The sequence below is a fragment of the Dipteris shenzhenensis genome, chromosome 10 (assembly GCF_047967505.1).
Source record: "Dipteris shenzhenensis isolate YYH24624 ecotype China chromosome 10, Dip_SZ_1.0, whole genome shotgun sequence".
NCBI classification, from domain to species: Eukaryota; Viridiplantae; Streptophyta; class Polypodiopsida; order Gleicheniales; family Dipteridaceae; genus Dipteris; species Dipteris shenzhenensis.
The window spans coordinates 23821702-23835667 of record NC_141605.1 but is presented as its reverse complement, the minus strand read 5'-3'; the positions used below and the strand labels follow the sequence as shown (position 1 = coordinate 23835667).

The 13966-nt window shown below is 42.4% G+C and overlaps 1 pseudogene; it reads left to right on the top strand.

The window, feature by feature from the left end:
• The first annotated feature begins 1613 nt into the window (after positions 1 to 1613).
• Positions 1614 to 3579, top strand: LOC147897583 (uncharacterized; annotated as a pseudogene).
• Positions 3580 to 13966: the final 10387 nt, after the last annotated feature.

Sequence of the window (13966 nt, the reverse complement as noted above, 5' to 3'; positions counted from 1 at the left end):
TTAGTCTTACCTACAGTAGGTTATTGTGTGACTACCTTAGGTCTAATCACCCATGCGGTTGTTGATGTCTTTGGCAAAAAAGACATAGATGTTGATGATGACGAAACGTTTGTAACATCTATCATTTTGCCTTTACCTTTATCCTTTAGAGCAGGTTCTTGTGGTTCTACCTTTTGTGGTGTGGCTTTCGATGTCACCCTTCTCCAGGTAGGTTCTTGTGGTTCTGCTCTTGTGCATGGTACTCTTGTTGGTGGTGATGGGCATGATTGCTTGATGGCATTGTCTGTCTTTTGTACCCATACCATCCTTGTCTTCTTCTGTATTTGCGGCTGTGGCACGGCTTCATGTGATCTTTTTGCGTTAGCCACCTTTTTGGGTAGCCATATTTGATCCTTGCCTTGGTAGAAATCTTGGCCTTTCAATATTGAAACTGGCACCCACCGCTGATGCGTCTTTCTTCGATGTTGCATTTTCTTAGCTCGGTATTGTCGTGGTTTTGATTGCGAGGGAAGTGCTGGCTTTCGATGTTGAGGTTGCTGTGGTAACCATACATTTCCCTCACCATTTGAATAACCTTGAGCTTGTAGCAACTTCTTAGGAATCCACCTTGTCACTGATGATGTCATCATGTTGTGTGAACAAGGTGTAGCTCGTCGGTGTGGTCGTGGGATGTGAGGTTGTGTTGTGGAGGTAGTAGGTGTAGTGTTTGGAGATTGAGAGGTTTTTGTGGGTGAGGTGTTTTTGTTGAGATATCAAGCTCTACCCCTGATGTATATCCTGGGTGACTATCATTTATGTCACCGTCTTGTGTTAGGTATACTTGTGGCATAGTTAGATAGCCACGTATGTTTGGATTGGGTTCACATATGAATCATGTATTCTAGGGTTACACATATAGTGTCTACCCATCTTTCATTGTATTGTTGTTGTGTGCTAAAGTGAAGAAAGGCTTCAGCCTCAACCTTGTGTCCTCTCTCTTTTGTGTGTTGTGAAGAAAGCTGAACTTGAGTCTCCTACCTCTCTCCCTCATTCTTTACATGGTATCAGAGCTTGGTTCATGGTGAGGAGCTCAGGCAGCAAGCAGAGGCAAGAGGAGATCGTGAAACCCTGGTAAGAGGATCAGCATCTCCATTCTCTTGAGCTTTTGGGAGCATACTGATGCAGGTACACAGTTGTGAATGCAAAGTGCAAAACTTCAGATTGAGGCGCCATTCATTGTGGAGCACGAGAGCATTACTTGGAAAAATTGGACGTCGTAGGAGTTTCTGTCGCGAAAATTTCCATTCCGAGACCGTTTCGGCCTCCGTTTTGGCATCGCAAAGTTTCAGCAGGCACTCAAAAAAAGTGGCCGTTTTTTACTGTGTATGCCCATTTTTGCCATTGTGCGAAGTTGCAACAGAAAGGTTGCTGTATGCCCCATTGCAGAGAATATAAGAAACGCAGGCCAGTTTTGGGTTACTGTGTTTATGCATTTTTGTCACTTGGTGTGACTCGTGGTTGCTTGCCACTGCCCTTGTGAGGCAAAATTTTTGGTGTTGCAGTTTTGTTGTTGTTTGCCCTTGTGAGGCAAACTCTATTCATTTCTCTTGCAGTCACAGTTTTGACTTGGCAAAATGTCTGAAAATCTGTCAACTATTGTTATGAGAAACTTGAGAAGGACAACTTCCAAGCATGGAAGTTTAGAATGACAAACTTCCTTATGGGAAAGGGAGTATGGCCATTTATCAATGGTGATGAGCAGGAACCCGTTTTGGGTGCTGCTCCTACTGCTGCTGATTTGAAGACCTTCAAAGAATGGCATGAAAAGGCCAGGAAGGTAATGTATTGGTTGTCAGTCAGTGTTTCACACTCAATGATTGTGCATATACAAGATGCAGAAACGCCAAACGAGGCATGGGATACATTGGTGAAGTTGTACAGCACCAATACCATTGCACGGAAGATGCAACTCAAGCAGGAGTTGCATAATGTGCAGAGGAATAAGCTAAGCATAAACGAGTATGCCATGAAGGTTAAAGGCCTCGCAAATTCTCTTGGCTCAATTGGAGCACCTGTTGATGATGAAGACTTAGTGTCTGTGACCTTGAATGGTCTTGGGAGAGAATATGCACAATTTTGGACATCCATTGGAGTCCGTGAGACCTTCCCTGACTTTCAGGAACTTGTTGCTCTCTTGTTGAGTGAAGAGCAAAGGAATGGTGGTTCAGCCACGGGAAGTTCTCAAGAGTCTGCATTTTACTCAAATCAGAATAAAGGCAGAGGTAGAGGAAGAGGCCGTTTTGGTGGCCGTTCAACAAATCAGAACCAACAGCAACAACAGGAAAACCAGTCCTATGGAGGAGGATGTGGTAACTCTAGAGGTAGGGGGAGCCAAAGAGGACGAGGTTCATGGCAAAGGAATCAACAAGTAGATAGCAACACAGAGTGCTATTATTGTGGGAAGCCTCGACATAAAGAGAAGACTTGTTATAAAAAGCAAAATGACATCAGAAATGGAAAGTTGCAGCAAAGCAACTATGCATCATCCAGTGGATATGGTGATGACAGAAATGAGCGCCTTTTTGTGATGCAGCACATGGTTAACTCCATGACAGATAATGCTGCAGATTGTAAAAATGTATGGTTTGTTGATTCAGGTGCTTCTAACCACATGACCAGTCATGGTGAGTGGTTCAGTGATGTCAGAAACCTGGAAAAGCTAGGTTATGTTGAAATACGTGATGATACTGCTCATCCAATTGCACAGGTTGGTAAGGTGCCATTGGCTATGCAGAATGGAAGGACAAAGTATCTATCAGATGTACTTCATGTTCCAAACATCACCAAGAACTTGGTCTCAGTTGGCCAAATGGTAGAGCAGGGTTTGCAGGTCAGATTTAACCCTGATGGGTGTTTTGTTGAGGATTTGAAAAATCAGTGCCGCTTGGTTGCAAAAGGCAAAAGAAATGGCAGAATGTTTACCTTGGATGCTGATATCCCAGAGGTGCAGGCTGCTATGTTTGCGCATGGAAGAGGTGTCATTGCAGATATTGAAATATGGCACAAGCGCATTGGGCACGTGAACATACAAAGGCTGAAATCTATGCAAACACAGAGTATTGTTGCAGGTTTGCCAAAATTCAGAGTGGATGGAATGCAAAAGGTATGTGAAGCATGCAAAATGGGCAAGCAGGCCAGATATGCATGTCCACATAATGCTGAAATAAGCAACAGGGCTTTGGAAGTGATCCACTCTGATGTGTGGACAACCAAAGCTGCTTCTCTTGGTGGATGCCATTATTATGTGAGCTTCATTGATGATCACACAAGGAAAGTGTGGGTCTATTCTATGAAGCATAAAAGTGAAGTGTTTAGCCACCTCAAAGCCTTTAAGGCTATGGTTGAGAAAGAAAAGGGCATGCAGATAAAAGTGTTGAGATCTGATGGAGGGGGAGAGTATTTTTCAGAAGAATTCAGTGACTATTTGAAAGAGCAGGGAATTCAGAGAAAATACTCGTGCAGATCTATCCCTCAGCAGAATGGGGTTGCAGAAAGAAAGAACAGGCACATTGCAGAAGTTGCAAGGGCTATGCTGAATGAAAAGAAGATGCTTGACTATTTTTGGGCTGAAGCAGTAGCAACTACTGTGTATATTATGAGCAGAACTCCCACTGTAGCTGCTCATGGAATGACTCCTGAGGAAAAGTATATAGGCAGAAAACCAGATATTTCACATCTTAAAGTATTTGGCTGCATTGCTTATGTTCATATCCCTGATGAGAGGAGAACTAAGCTGGATCCAAAGGCAGAAAAATGCATCTTCATTGGATATTCCCAGGACATCCTTGTGATCTTCTTCTTCCAGCAATTTCTTTGAAGCTCGTTCAAGTAAAGATGGTCGAGACTTCAATGGCATACTTTTCCTTGCTAGTTTAGGCGGTGATTCACATTGCTTCTGAGGTGAGGTTTCAGTAGATTCCTTAGGTTTTCCAACCTTCGGCTTTCTTTTCTCACCCCTATCTTCCTTCTGCTTTCGCACTTCTAAAGATGACTCTTCTATCTTCAGGGATCCCACTGGAATGAGGATCTCCTCCATCCTTCTTCCCCAATCTTCCATGAATTCGTGATTGGCCGTGGTTGCTTGGACATATCTTAACCATTGAAGGTCAGATTCCATATGCACTACCCCATCGTCACCCATTTTAGTTGGAGTGTAGGAAGGAGTTGGTATTACATTCCTTTGCTTAACATGTTGTAAGTTCAACTTTACTGGTAATGCACTGCTAAGCTTCTTTTCGTGTTTGACTAGGTTGATCATGCGGAGTGGGACTATTATACCCTCTGAGCCACTCTCATCCTTCACCATGTGAGTTCCTCTTTTCTCTGGTATATCAATGCTTGCAAGTAAATGCATCCAATTATGCGAGTACTCTGGTTCAGGTAGAGATGCATACCACGTTTCATCCGCATCACCTCCTATCATCCTCTCATTGGCCGCTTCAAACTGATTAACAGTTGTTGTTCTAGCGGTTGTTTCTGATTCGGTAGCAAACAAGTTGCCGCCTAGTGGACGAGATTTCCACGTTGTAAGGTCCACTTTCGTCACTGAAGCATCCTTCCTGAGATAGAGTGTGTTTGATGACCAATCATGCACTACTCCTGCTGCTCTCAAGAATGGTCTTCCTAGAATAATGTCATACGAGTCAATTGGATTCTTGAAGTCCATGACCACAAACCATACGTGGTAGGTGATACCCAAGGTCTTAACCTTTAAGTCCTTCACTACACCCACTGGGTGGCCTTGTAGTGGTTCCATCAGCCAGCTTGACTATCAATGAGGTTTTTTCCATAGGTGGGCTTCCCCATTTCTCCCAACATTGTTTGGTCATTATGCTCACTCTGGCACCACCATCCAGGATGGCTTCCACCTTCCTTGTTGACATGGCAAGCTCAACATGTGCGGACATTGAGGGTGGACTGCCTGGTTAGGTGGATCCGCACGACTACACTTGGCACGTCGGTGGTCATCATGATTGTCACATGACCACTGGCTCATCACTTACCATAGTTGGTTTGTTACACCTATTTACAGCTGGCATAGTTATAGCACCACTCGGCTAGTATAGTCTGTTATGCACTGTTTGACCTAGTAGGTCACTTTCCTTTATGTTGTATCTTATCTATACTTTGTGTTCATTATAAAGTGTGAGGAGGAAGAAGAAAAAATCAGCAAGAAAACTACTCCCACAGCTGCAGTACATGGAATGACCCCTGAAGAACGGTTTACATGTAAGAAGCCTGATGTGTCACACTTGAAAGTGTTTGGCTGTATTGCATATGTTCATGTGCCAGACGAGTTGCGGAAGAAGCTTGACCCAAAGGCTAAAAAATGTATCCTCATTGGATATTCTTTGGAGCAGAAAGGATATTGTTGCTATAACCCTATCACAGGTGAGTTTAGAGTGAGCAGGGATGTTATTTTTTATGAGATGAGCAGTTGGTATGCATCTAGTGGTGATGCATTGAAGGATGATGATGACTATGACAGTTATGTGCAAACAGAAAAGAAAGAATCACAGAGCCTTAGTGGTCCAGAGACACAATCTAGTAGTACACCGACTATTAGTCCTTGGTCTGGGAGACTAAGGAGCAGTCCTACATCTTCAGGTGCATCTACTAGTGTTGCAGGTAAAGACAAAGGGAAAAAGAAAGTGTCAGATGGTATTGATGCAGTTCTTGATGGAGATTCTAGTGGTTCAGAGAGTTTAGATGAAGAACTTGGTATTCTGAAAGTGAGGACTCCAGGTATACAAAGAGCACAAAGTAATGCAAAGACCTCATTCAGTGATCCAGTGATACGCATGTCTAGTAGGGCGAGATACCCTATTAAAAGATTTGGCTTTGAAGGTTATGCAGCTCATCATTATGCCTATATGGTGAAAGTGGTTGAGAATGTTGAGCCTACTTGTTTTGAGGATGCTATTGGTCATGCTCATTGGGATGCAGCAATGAATGAGGAGATGGCTGCATTAGATGCCAACAAGACATGGGATCTTGTACCATTGCCTAAGGACAAGAAAGCTATTGGCTATAAGTGGGTGTACAAAATAAAGCATAATGTAGATGGATCTGTTAGCAGGTATAAGGCTAGGCTGGTTGCGAAGGGCTATGCTCAAACATATGGCATAGATTATGATGAGACATTCAGTCCAGTTGCTAGGATGGCAACTGTTAGATGTGTGATTGCTTTGGCAGCAGCCAAAGGTTGGAGTTTGCAGCAAATGGATGTAGAAAATGCTTTTTTACATGGTGATCTACAAGAAGAGGTGTATATGGAGCAGCCAGTAGGTTATGAGGATTTTGAGCATCCCATGTATGTGTGCAGGTTAAAGAAGGCGCTCTATGGGCTAAAACAAGCACCTAGAGCATGGTCTGACAAGATCGGAGAATATCTTGTCAACATTGGATTTTATGTTTCTGATGCTGATCACTCACTTTATGTGAGAAAGGGAGATGCAGGTTTGGTCATCATAGTCATCTATGTGGATGACCTAATCATTACAAGTGATAGTGACAGTGGGATTGCTGAAGTTAAAGGCCTTTTGAAAAAGAAGTTTGAGATGAAGGATTTGGGTGAGCTTAGATACTTCCTTGGTCTTGAAGTGATTAGAGGTGATGATGGTATATGGCTGTCCCAAAGGAAGTATGGCTTGGATATGTTATCCAAGTATGGTATGACAGCATGTAAGCCTCTTTCAGTGCCGTTGGAGCAAAATGTGAAGTTGAGTGCTAATATTGGAGATGAGATAGAAGACCCTACTATGTTTCGGAGGATAGTAGGGAGTTTGATTTACATGGCTATCACAAGGCCAGACTTGAGCTATGCTGTTGGCCTTGTTAGTCAGTTTATGCAGATGCCTAAAAAGCCTCATTTGGATGCAGTTAGACGCATATTGAGGTATGTGAAGTCCACTTTGCATTATGGACTTTTTTATGAGGCAGGTAAGGAGATACAAGTATCTGGATACACAGATGCAGATTGGGCTGGTAGCATGTATGATAGAAGATTTACCAACGGATTCATGTTTTCCCTTGGCAGTGCAACAGTTACATGGAGCAGCAAAAAGCAACCTATAGTTGCTCTATCGAGTATAGAGGTTGAGTACAGAGGTGCTGCTATGGCAGCATGTGAGGTGGTATGACTGCAAAAGTTATTGTATGATCTGGATGTGCAAGTAGATGGTCCAGTTGTCATTTATTGTGACAACATGAGCAGCATATAGTTGGCTAGGAACCCTGTGTTTCATGCTAGGACAAAGCATATTGACGTTCACTACCATTTTGTGAGAGAAAAGGTATTAGCAGGTGAGATTGACTTGGCTTATGTCAGCACACATGAACAGATAGTTGACATCTTCACAAAGGCATTGGGTGCAGAGAAGCTTCAGATGTTTCGAAGCTTACTTGGAGTTGTAGAGATGGAGTTGAGCTTGAGGGGGAGCTCAACATGTGCAGACATTGAGGGTGGATCCGCACAACTACACTTGGCACGTCGGTGGTCATCATGATTGTCACATGACCATTGACTCATCACTTATCATAGTTGGTTTGTTACACCTATTTACAGCTGGCATAGTTATAGCGCCAGTGGGCTAGTATAGTCTGTTATGCACTGTTTGACCTAGTAGGTCACTTTCCTTTATGTTGTATCTTATCTATACTTTGTGTACATTGTAAAGTGTGAGGAGGAAGAAGAAAAAATCAGCAAGAAAACGTTTTGGCCTCCATCTCTCTTTGTGTGTTCTTGAGTGAGCTTCTCCTTGTATGTACTGTGTGTTTTAGATGCAGTAGCTTGAGCAAGTCCTCCCACCACACGATTCTTGACATTCCTATGATGATATGATATCGGAATGACTGCATTTGAGTCATCACTCTCAAAATATTGGCCTAACTTATTGATAGGCACCATATGCATGTCATCTTCTAAGTTCGACTCTTCTTTTATCCAATTTTCCTCATGAGCCTCCGTCATTGAATCGAGGTGTCCGTTCATCCAATCTGACAAGTCATGCCATAACATCAGGTTTCCCCTTAGCAATGAAGCAATAGGCATTTTGACTTCCATGGACATAAATGGGGCAAGTCCTGCAACATCCCTTGGTCCACCTGGCACTGTAATGCCATTAGATTGTCTATCTAAATTGTCATGAAGGTTGTGTAGACCCTCATGTCTTACCTTTCCATAGTCGGATCCTCATCAAACATACGATCCATAAGTAGAGGTTCGTCATTTGACATTCGATCTTCATTCATCTCTGCTATAATGGATGGTACTTTGACTGGTGCTCTACTAGTTGGGTATTTCTGATTTGATGGGAATTTAATGTCAACCAACGCTCTGGATTCCACCTACGTTGCTTGACATTCTTCTACAAGAGCCTTCGCCTTCACCAAATTTTCCTTTTCCTGAATTGGATTAGGGTATTCGTGATATCCGCTTGGCGTATTTGGTCTTGGCTCGTCTGTCTTTTCTAATTTCAGACTCTCTTCTCCTTTGCCTCTTTGACTAGATTTTCTTTCTAGGCTCCCTGTGGTCTGTGAGGTTGCTACCGTGGCCGTGTCCTCATCAAAACCACTTTGCACTATCACCTTATCCTTACCCTTACCCACTTTGATCGCTTGCTTTTTGGTTGGGTTATTTTGGGGTTTTGGATGTTGTGATGTTCCAGCTTGACCTTCCCTTTCTCTCTTGCGCAATTCTCGTGTGATCGCCTTGGCTTGCATGCGAGTAATCGCGTTCAAAGAGACTTGAGCAATGTGTCCGCGTTCAATCCCCAACAAGTTAAGACTGGTCGTTCTTGGGTTTGAAGCATCAACAGGTGCTCGTCTCATTAAACAATCTTTGTACAAATGGTCAATACCACAATCACCACACAATGGAACATTGGCAGTGACCGTAGGTGTAATTGGTGGTGCGTTATTATGCCTATATGGACAATCTTTGTAATAATGAGGTCCCGCATTAGCCTTATGTGGTCCACTGCACTTGCAGCATTGGATTGGAGGTCTCGTGTTTGTGTTATTCATATCCCTAGCTTTAGCGTTGACTGGTGTTGTTTGGTATACTAGGATATGTTGATCACCCTGAACAACATAATGACTGAGGTAACTCATATATTCGTCCTCCTCTTGCGTGGCTAATGGTTGTTCAGCATAGGTCTCTGTGATCCGTCACAGATCAGGTTCCATCCAACCTTGGGACAATTCTTCCACCATCACTTGATTCATTGGCGTGATTCGTGGTGGAGGTGGTTGAGGTCCTAGTATTGGTGGTGGTAATGGCACATTTTGTGGTTGATATGGCATTGGTCTAGCACTACTAACCCCTTGGATAAATTGACTTGACTGCAATGGGGGATCTGGCAATGCTAGTTGTTGTGGCCTTGGTTGATAGGTCTGCGTTTGTGCTGGCGGCAACATCCTGGGGTATCTGCACTGTGATGTATCATGGTTTTCCCATCTATTACAGTGTCTGCACCACGATGCTGGTGGTCTTACTCTCAACCTTGGGCACTCATTATACTAACAAGAGTTACAGGTGATCTTCATAGAAGGGGACAAACCTCATTTAAGGGTTCTTGACCATTCATAATTCCTAAAAGCTGGCACAAGTCTTTAACTATCATCAATGTACTATAGTATCAATGAAAATTTTGTCAGTATTGAGATACAAGTAGCCCAAGGCAAGGAAGGCTACTCAGTAAACACTTCTTGGATTCCCTTTTTTAAGGACAAAAGCTATTTTAAAGGTAGAAGGGGGGGTTACACAATGGATTAGCCATATGCCATATGTTACGGCAACGACAATACCGAGGTTGCAATGAGAGCAAAAGCCAGCATTGGTTGGCAATAAATGTAGGCCGAGGGTACTTGGGAGTCATTAGGGTGGTTAGAGGGACTCATGCAGGCTTGAGGTCACGTGGTATACATGCGAGATACACAATGGATTAGCCATATGTACAAACATAGCTATGAATGGTTGTACTGCCTAGATTAGTAGAGGTGACTGAGAATAGCCATGTAAGCATCCATATGGTGGCATAGTTGGGTGGTTAGTGGCATGCTCTCAGACTTCTCTTCCCCCTTATTCGTTTTGTCTAAATAAAGGTGAAACATCTCCCACATAAACATTACCCTTCTTCTCCTTCCTAGGCCTTGCAAGTGGAATATTTGGAAAGCCTTCATGTATGAACAAGGAATGTGTTGCACAACTTTGTCAAACTTGTATCTGATTTTGCTGACAACTTTGAAATATTTATTTATTAACTTTACCCCATGAGCATGGGAAATATAGTATATCCATCATTCATGAAGGCAATCACAAAATCTTTAGCTACCTTTTGGAGACAAGTAAGATCAATTGATTGCCCTTTGACTATGTAAAAATATTGGTCCTTATTTGTCTACAAAGCCTATCTAAAATTTCCTTGATAACCCTCCTGGTTGGAAACTAATGCAAGTCCAACTAGCACAAAATTTGAGGGTTGGAAATATTTCAACCCTAAGATTTCGTGTCGTTCGGTCTTTTTTGGTCTTGTACAAAGTTTGCATCACCTTATGTATGTTGGCTAGATCATTTTGTAGGGTAAGAGTGCCATGACCATAAGAACTATAGCAACAAACAAAGGAGACTAAATGAAGCAAAATTGCACAATCCAAAAGTGTCTCACGATGTTTCTCCATTTGGCCAAGAATTCAAGGGTATCTACTCAGAATCAAAAGTTGTAAGAAGGAAGTGTCAGGAATTGAATGCCAGCACCATTAAAGGGACTATGGTGGCTTGTATTAGAATCATATATTGGAGTCCTCATAGATCATCATCAGGAAAGCTGCAATAGTTGACAAGGTTATATAATTTAAGTTATTTTGACTTGACATGTGACTAGGTTATACGAGCAATAACTATACAAAGCTAGAAGTTCATTGGTCTAACATCTTATTTACACATGTTAATGCTATGATGATGAGATATGGCACACATGGCAGGCAAGAGATAGTTGTGACACATGTTTGATGAAACGATCAAATATGCTAGACAAATAAAAAATTCACTTGTCTTTAAATTGGATTTTCACAAGTGTGGCATGTCAGTCCTATAAAGGTTAGGAGTCTATCACTTTGTGAGCTTTCAAACACCTACCCCTAAATTGTGGCAATGGCATGCGTGCACTCTCACTAACATTTCCCACGTCCATCCTCAGCTACCATATCATTTTCCCCGAAATTCTACGCATTTAAGTTAGATATTCCTAAAATTTTAAAAGTTATTAGATCTCAAAGAACCACAAATGGTTCCAAATTACCTACAACCACATGAGGCAAAAACTGGTAGTCAGATTTAGTTTGACTACCCGCTTTTACTCTAGATGGTCATCTCGGAAATTTTCAACTTTGCTTTTGTCTAGTTGTGTGTTTTTTGGCTCTTTTCCATCTGTTTTGATCGCTCAAAGAATCACATAACTTTCCAAAATACAGACAACCAAGTGGCCCTCAAGCAGTGCAAGAATGAGTTATGGCATTTAGTTTTCGAAAGCCTATTTGTTTGTCGTTTGATCATCTATATTTTTGGACATTTTTCCCTTGATTCAGGTAGGTGTATGTTATTTGGGACATCTTGAGCTATTCTCCCTTTGTTGGATGTCAAATATCAAGCTGCTCAAGCACTAGTTTTTTATGCCTTGATTCAATCTTCATGGATGCAGAAAGTTTGCATCATCATAGGCTTTAATGGCATCTTCATTTAGTCTCTTTGTGATGACGGATGAGGTAGCTAGTGAGAAGCTCTTGGCATTCATGCTTTCAATATGGTGCAAGCATGGGTATTTTGATTATTTTTATGAAATTTTCAGTACTTCTATTTGTCCGGCCTTCTTGATCATTGCACATATTTTTTGCATGGAGAATGGAAATTTTTAGATCATACTAAGAACAATCTTTCATGTTAGGTGGGATCACTTTAGTTCACCTATCTTCAATTGGTAAAAATCTAATTACAAAGTCAAAGATCACTAGGAGATTGAGGTCATTCCAAAACTTCCTCTCCTTTCTTGATAGCTCCTCATCATGTAGATTCGGTCACATGACCAAAACTTTGTTCCTCCTCCTCCATCGATTTGGTCATTTGGGCTTCATAGTCTACAGGTGTTCACTCATAGATTTAGTTGTTCCAATGGACTTCCTAGATGCCTCACTTTTTGCTATGGATTTCTTAGAAGTAGAGTATGGCAATTTGATGAAATATCTTTCAACTATTACATTTCTAGATGATATGCCAAAGCATTAAAAAAAATGATTAGCTATGAAAGTTGGAAGTATGCACGTATTGGGGGATAATTATTACGCCAACACATTAGTGGCATTTTGAGGAGATGGATTTTGCCCATGAGGGTTTTATTGTTTTGGGAGATGCTCATGCAAGTACTGCAAATGGACATTATGGGGGTGATTTGACTATATGCAAGGTTTTGCAAGTCAAATTATGGTGGAATACATTGTCTACTACTTCCCATTTGCCTACAATCTCCAAGGTGTCATTGGTTGGTGAATATGACTATATCATCACAAATCCGCATCTTCATCCCATATGTCTTCCCATGGAATCTCTATAAAGCTTAAGAGACCAATCTGGTGTAGAATAGCCTGAGCTACTGAAGGCAAGGTAACATGGTGGAGACGCTAAATCTGTGGCTCTTTTTTGGTTGTGGTTCATGCATGGGGTGGAATGTGTGAATAAGAGCAAGATAGGGGCAGAGCTACTTTGGCAAACTTTTGATTTCTACATAGAAGCTTTGGGAGAGGATACTTCTATGGGATTCTTGGAGGTGGAGAAATGTAACTCCTACTTTGCCAAGGGTTTCTTCTCTTCCAGGTAGGGATACCCAATATCAAAGTTTGCAGATGCAAATCTATAGCCGTATCTCAAAATTTTGTAAGAGTACAAGTATGAAGAAGAGCCACACCACCATTCCTTAAGTGTTTGTGTCAAAGACCATTCCAGCATGGGAGGATTGTAAGAAAAATAGTACGCAGTGGAAGATAACAACAAAATGCAAGTGCACGATGGAAAGCTGGAGAGAATACAAAAATTCTGATATACCAAACTGCTGATACAACTGATGGTTGGCTATCCACTCGTGCGCTCTACAGACAGAGCTTCAATGGCGATCTAGACAAATGCTGGATGGAGGACTATGAGCGTGAAGAACTGGTGATCTAATGATACTAGATAGGGGTGGCCACTATTATATAGTGTGTGTCGATTGACGGTCCGCCTTAAAGACCAGCCGACCCTTCAAAAAACATGCCGACGGGCAGATGAAGGATCGTGCATAGGTCATACCATCGGGCCTGGGGCTACTGGCAGCCCCCGGACCCTGCCGTTGGGGGCTTTGCCCCCAGACCCCCACCGGGGGCCTGCGCCCCTCGGACCCCCTGCTATCGAGGGATAGCCCCCCCGAACCCCCCCTTCACAGACGGGTATCTACGCTTGGCTCCTAAGCCATCTCATAAACATCTGGTCTACTCTAAGACCCCTTCCAGTGTCTAAGCTGGGGATCCCTCCCAACATCCGATACCCATCATGGCTTCTCCTCATATGGGGGCCTTACAACATTGGGTACACGGAATATTGGTGGGTTACATGAGAGGTGGACATTTGAGCTAACTCTAACAAGGATAAGCAACAAGTCGATTGGATCAATGTCTTCTTTAAGGCTCTTCACACACAGCTGCAAAAAATTGCCAAGAAGGGACAACTTGCATGCAAGGTGGAAGATAATCTGTGCATTTTACAACATAAGCTGGTGACCGGCCAAGTTGCTTGGCCAAGTTATGTTGTACATGATTGTCTTACTATCGGTATCTTGAAGACCTCCAAACATCTAAGAGTCGCCTCTTCAAGTGAGCATAAAAAGAGATCAAGGACAAC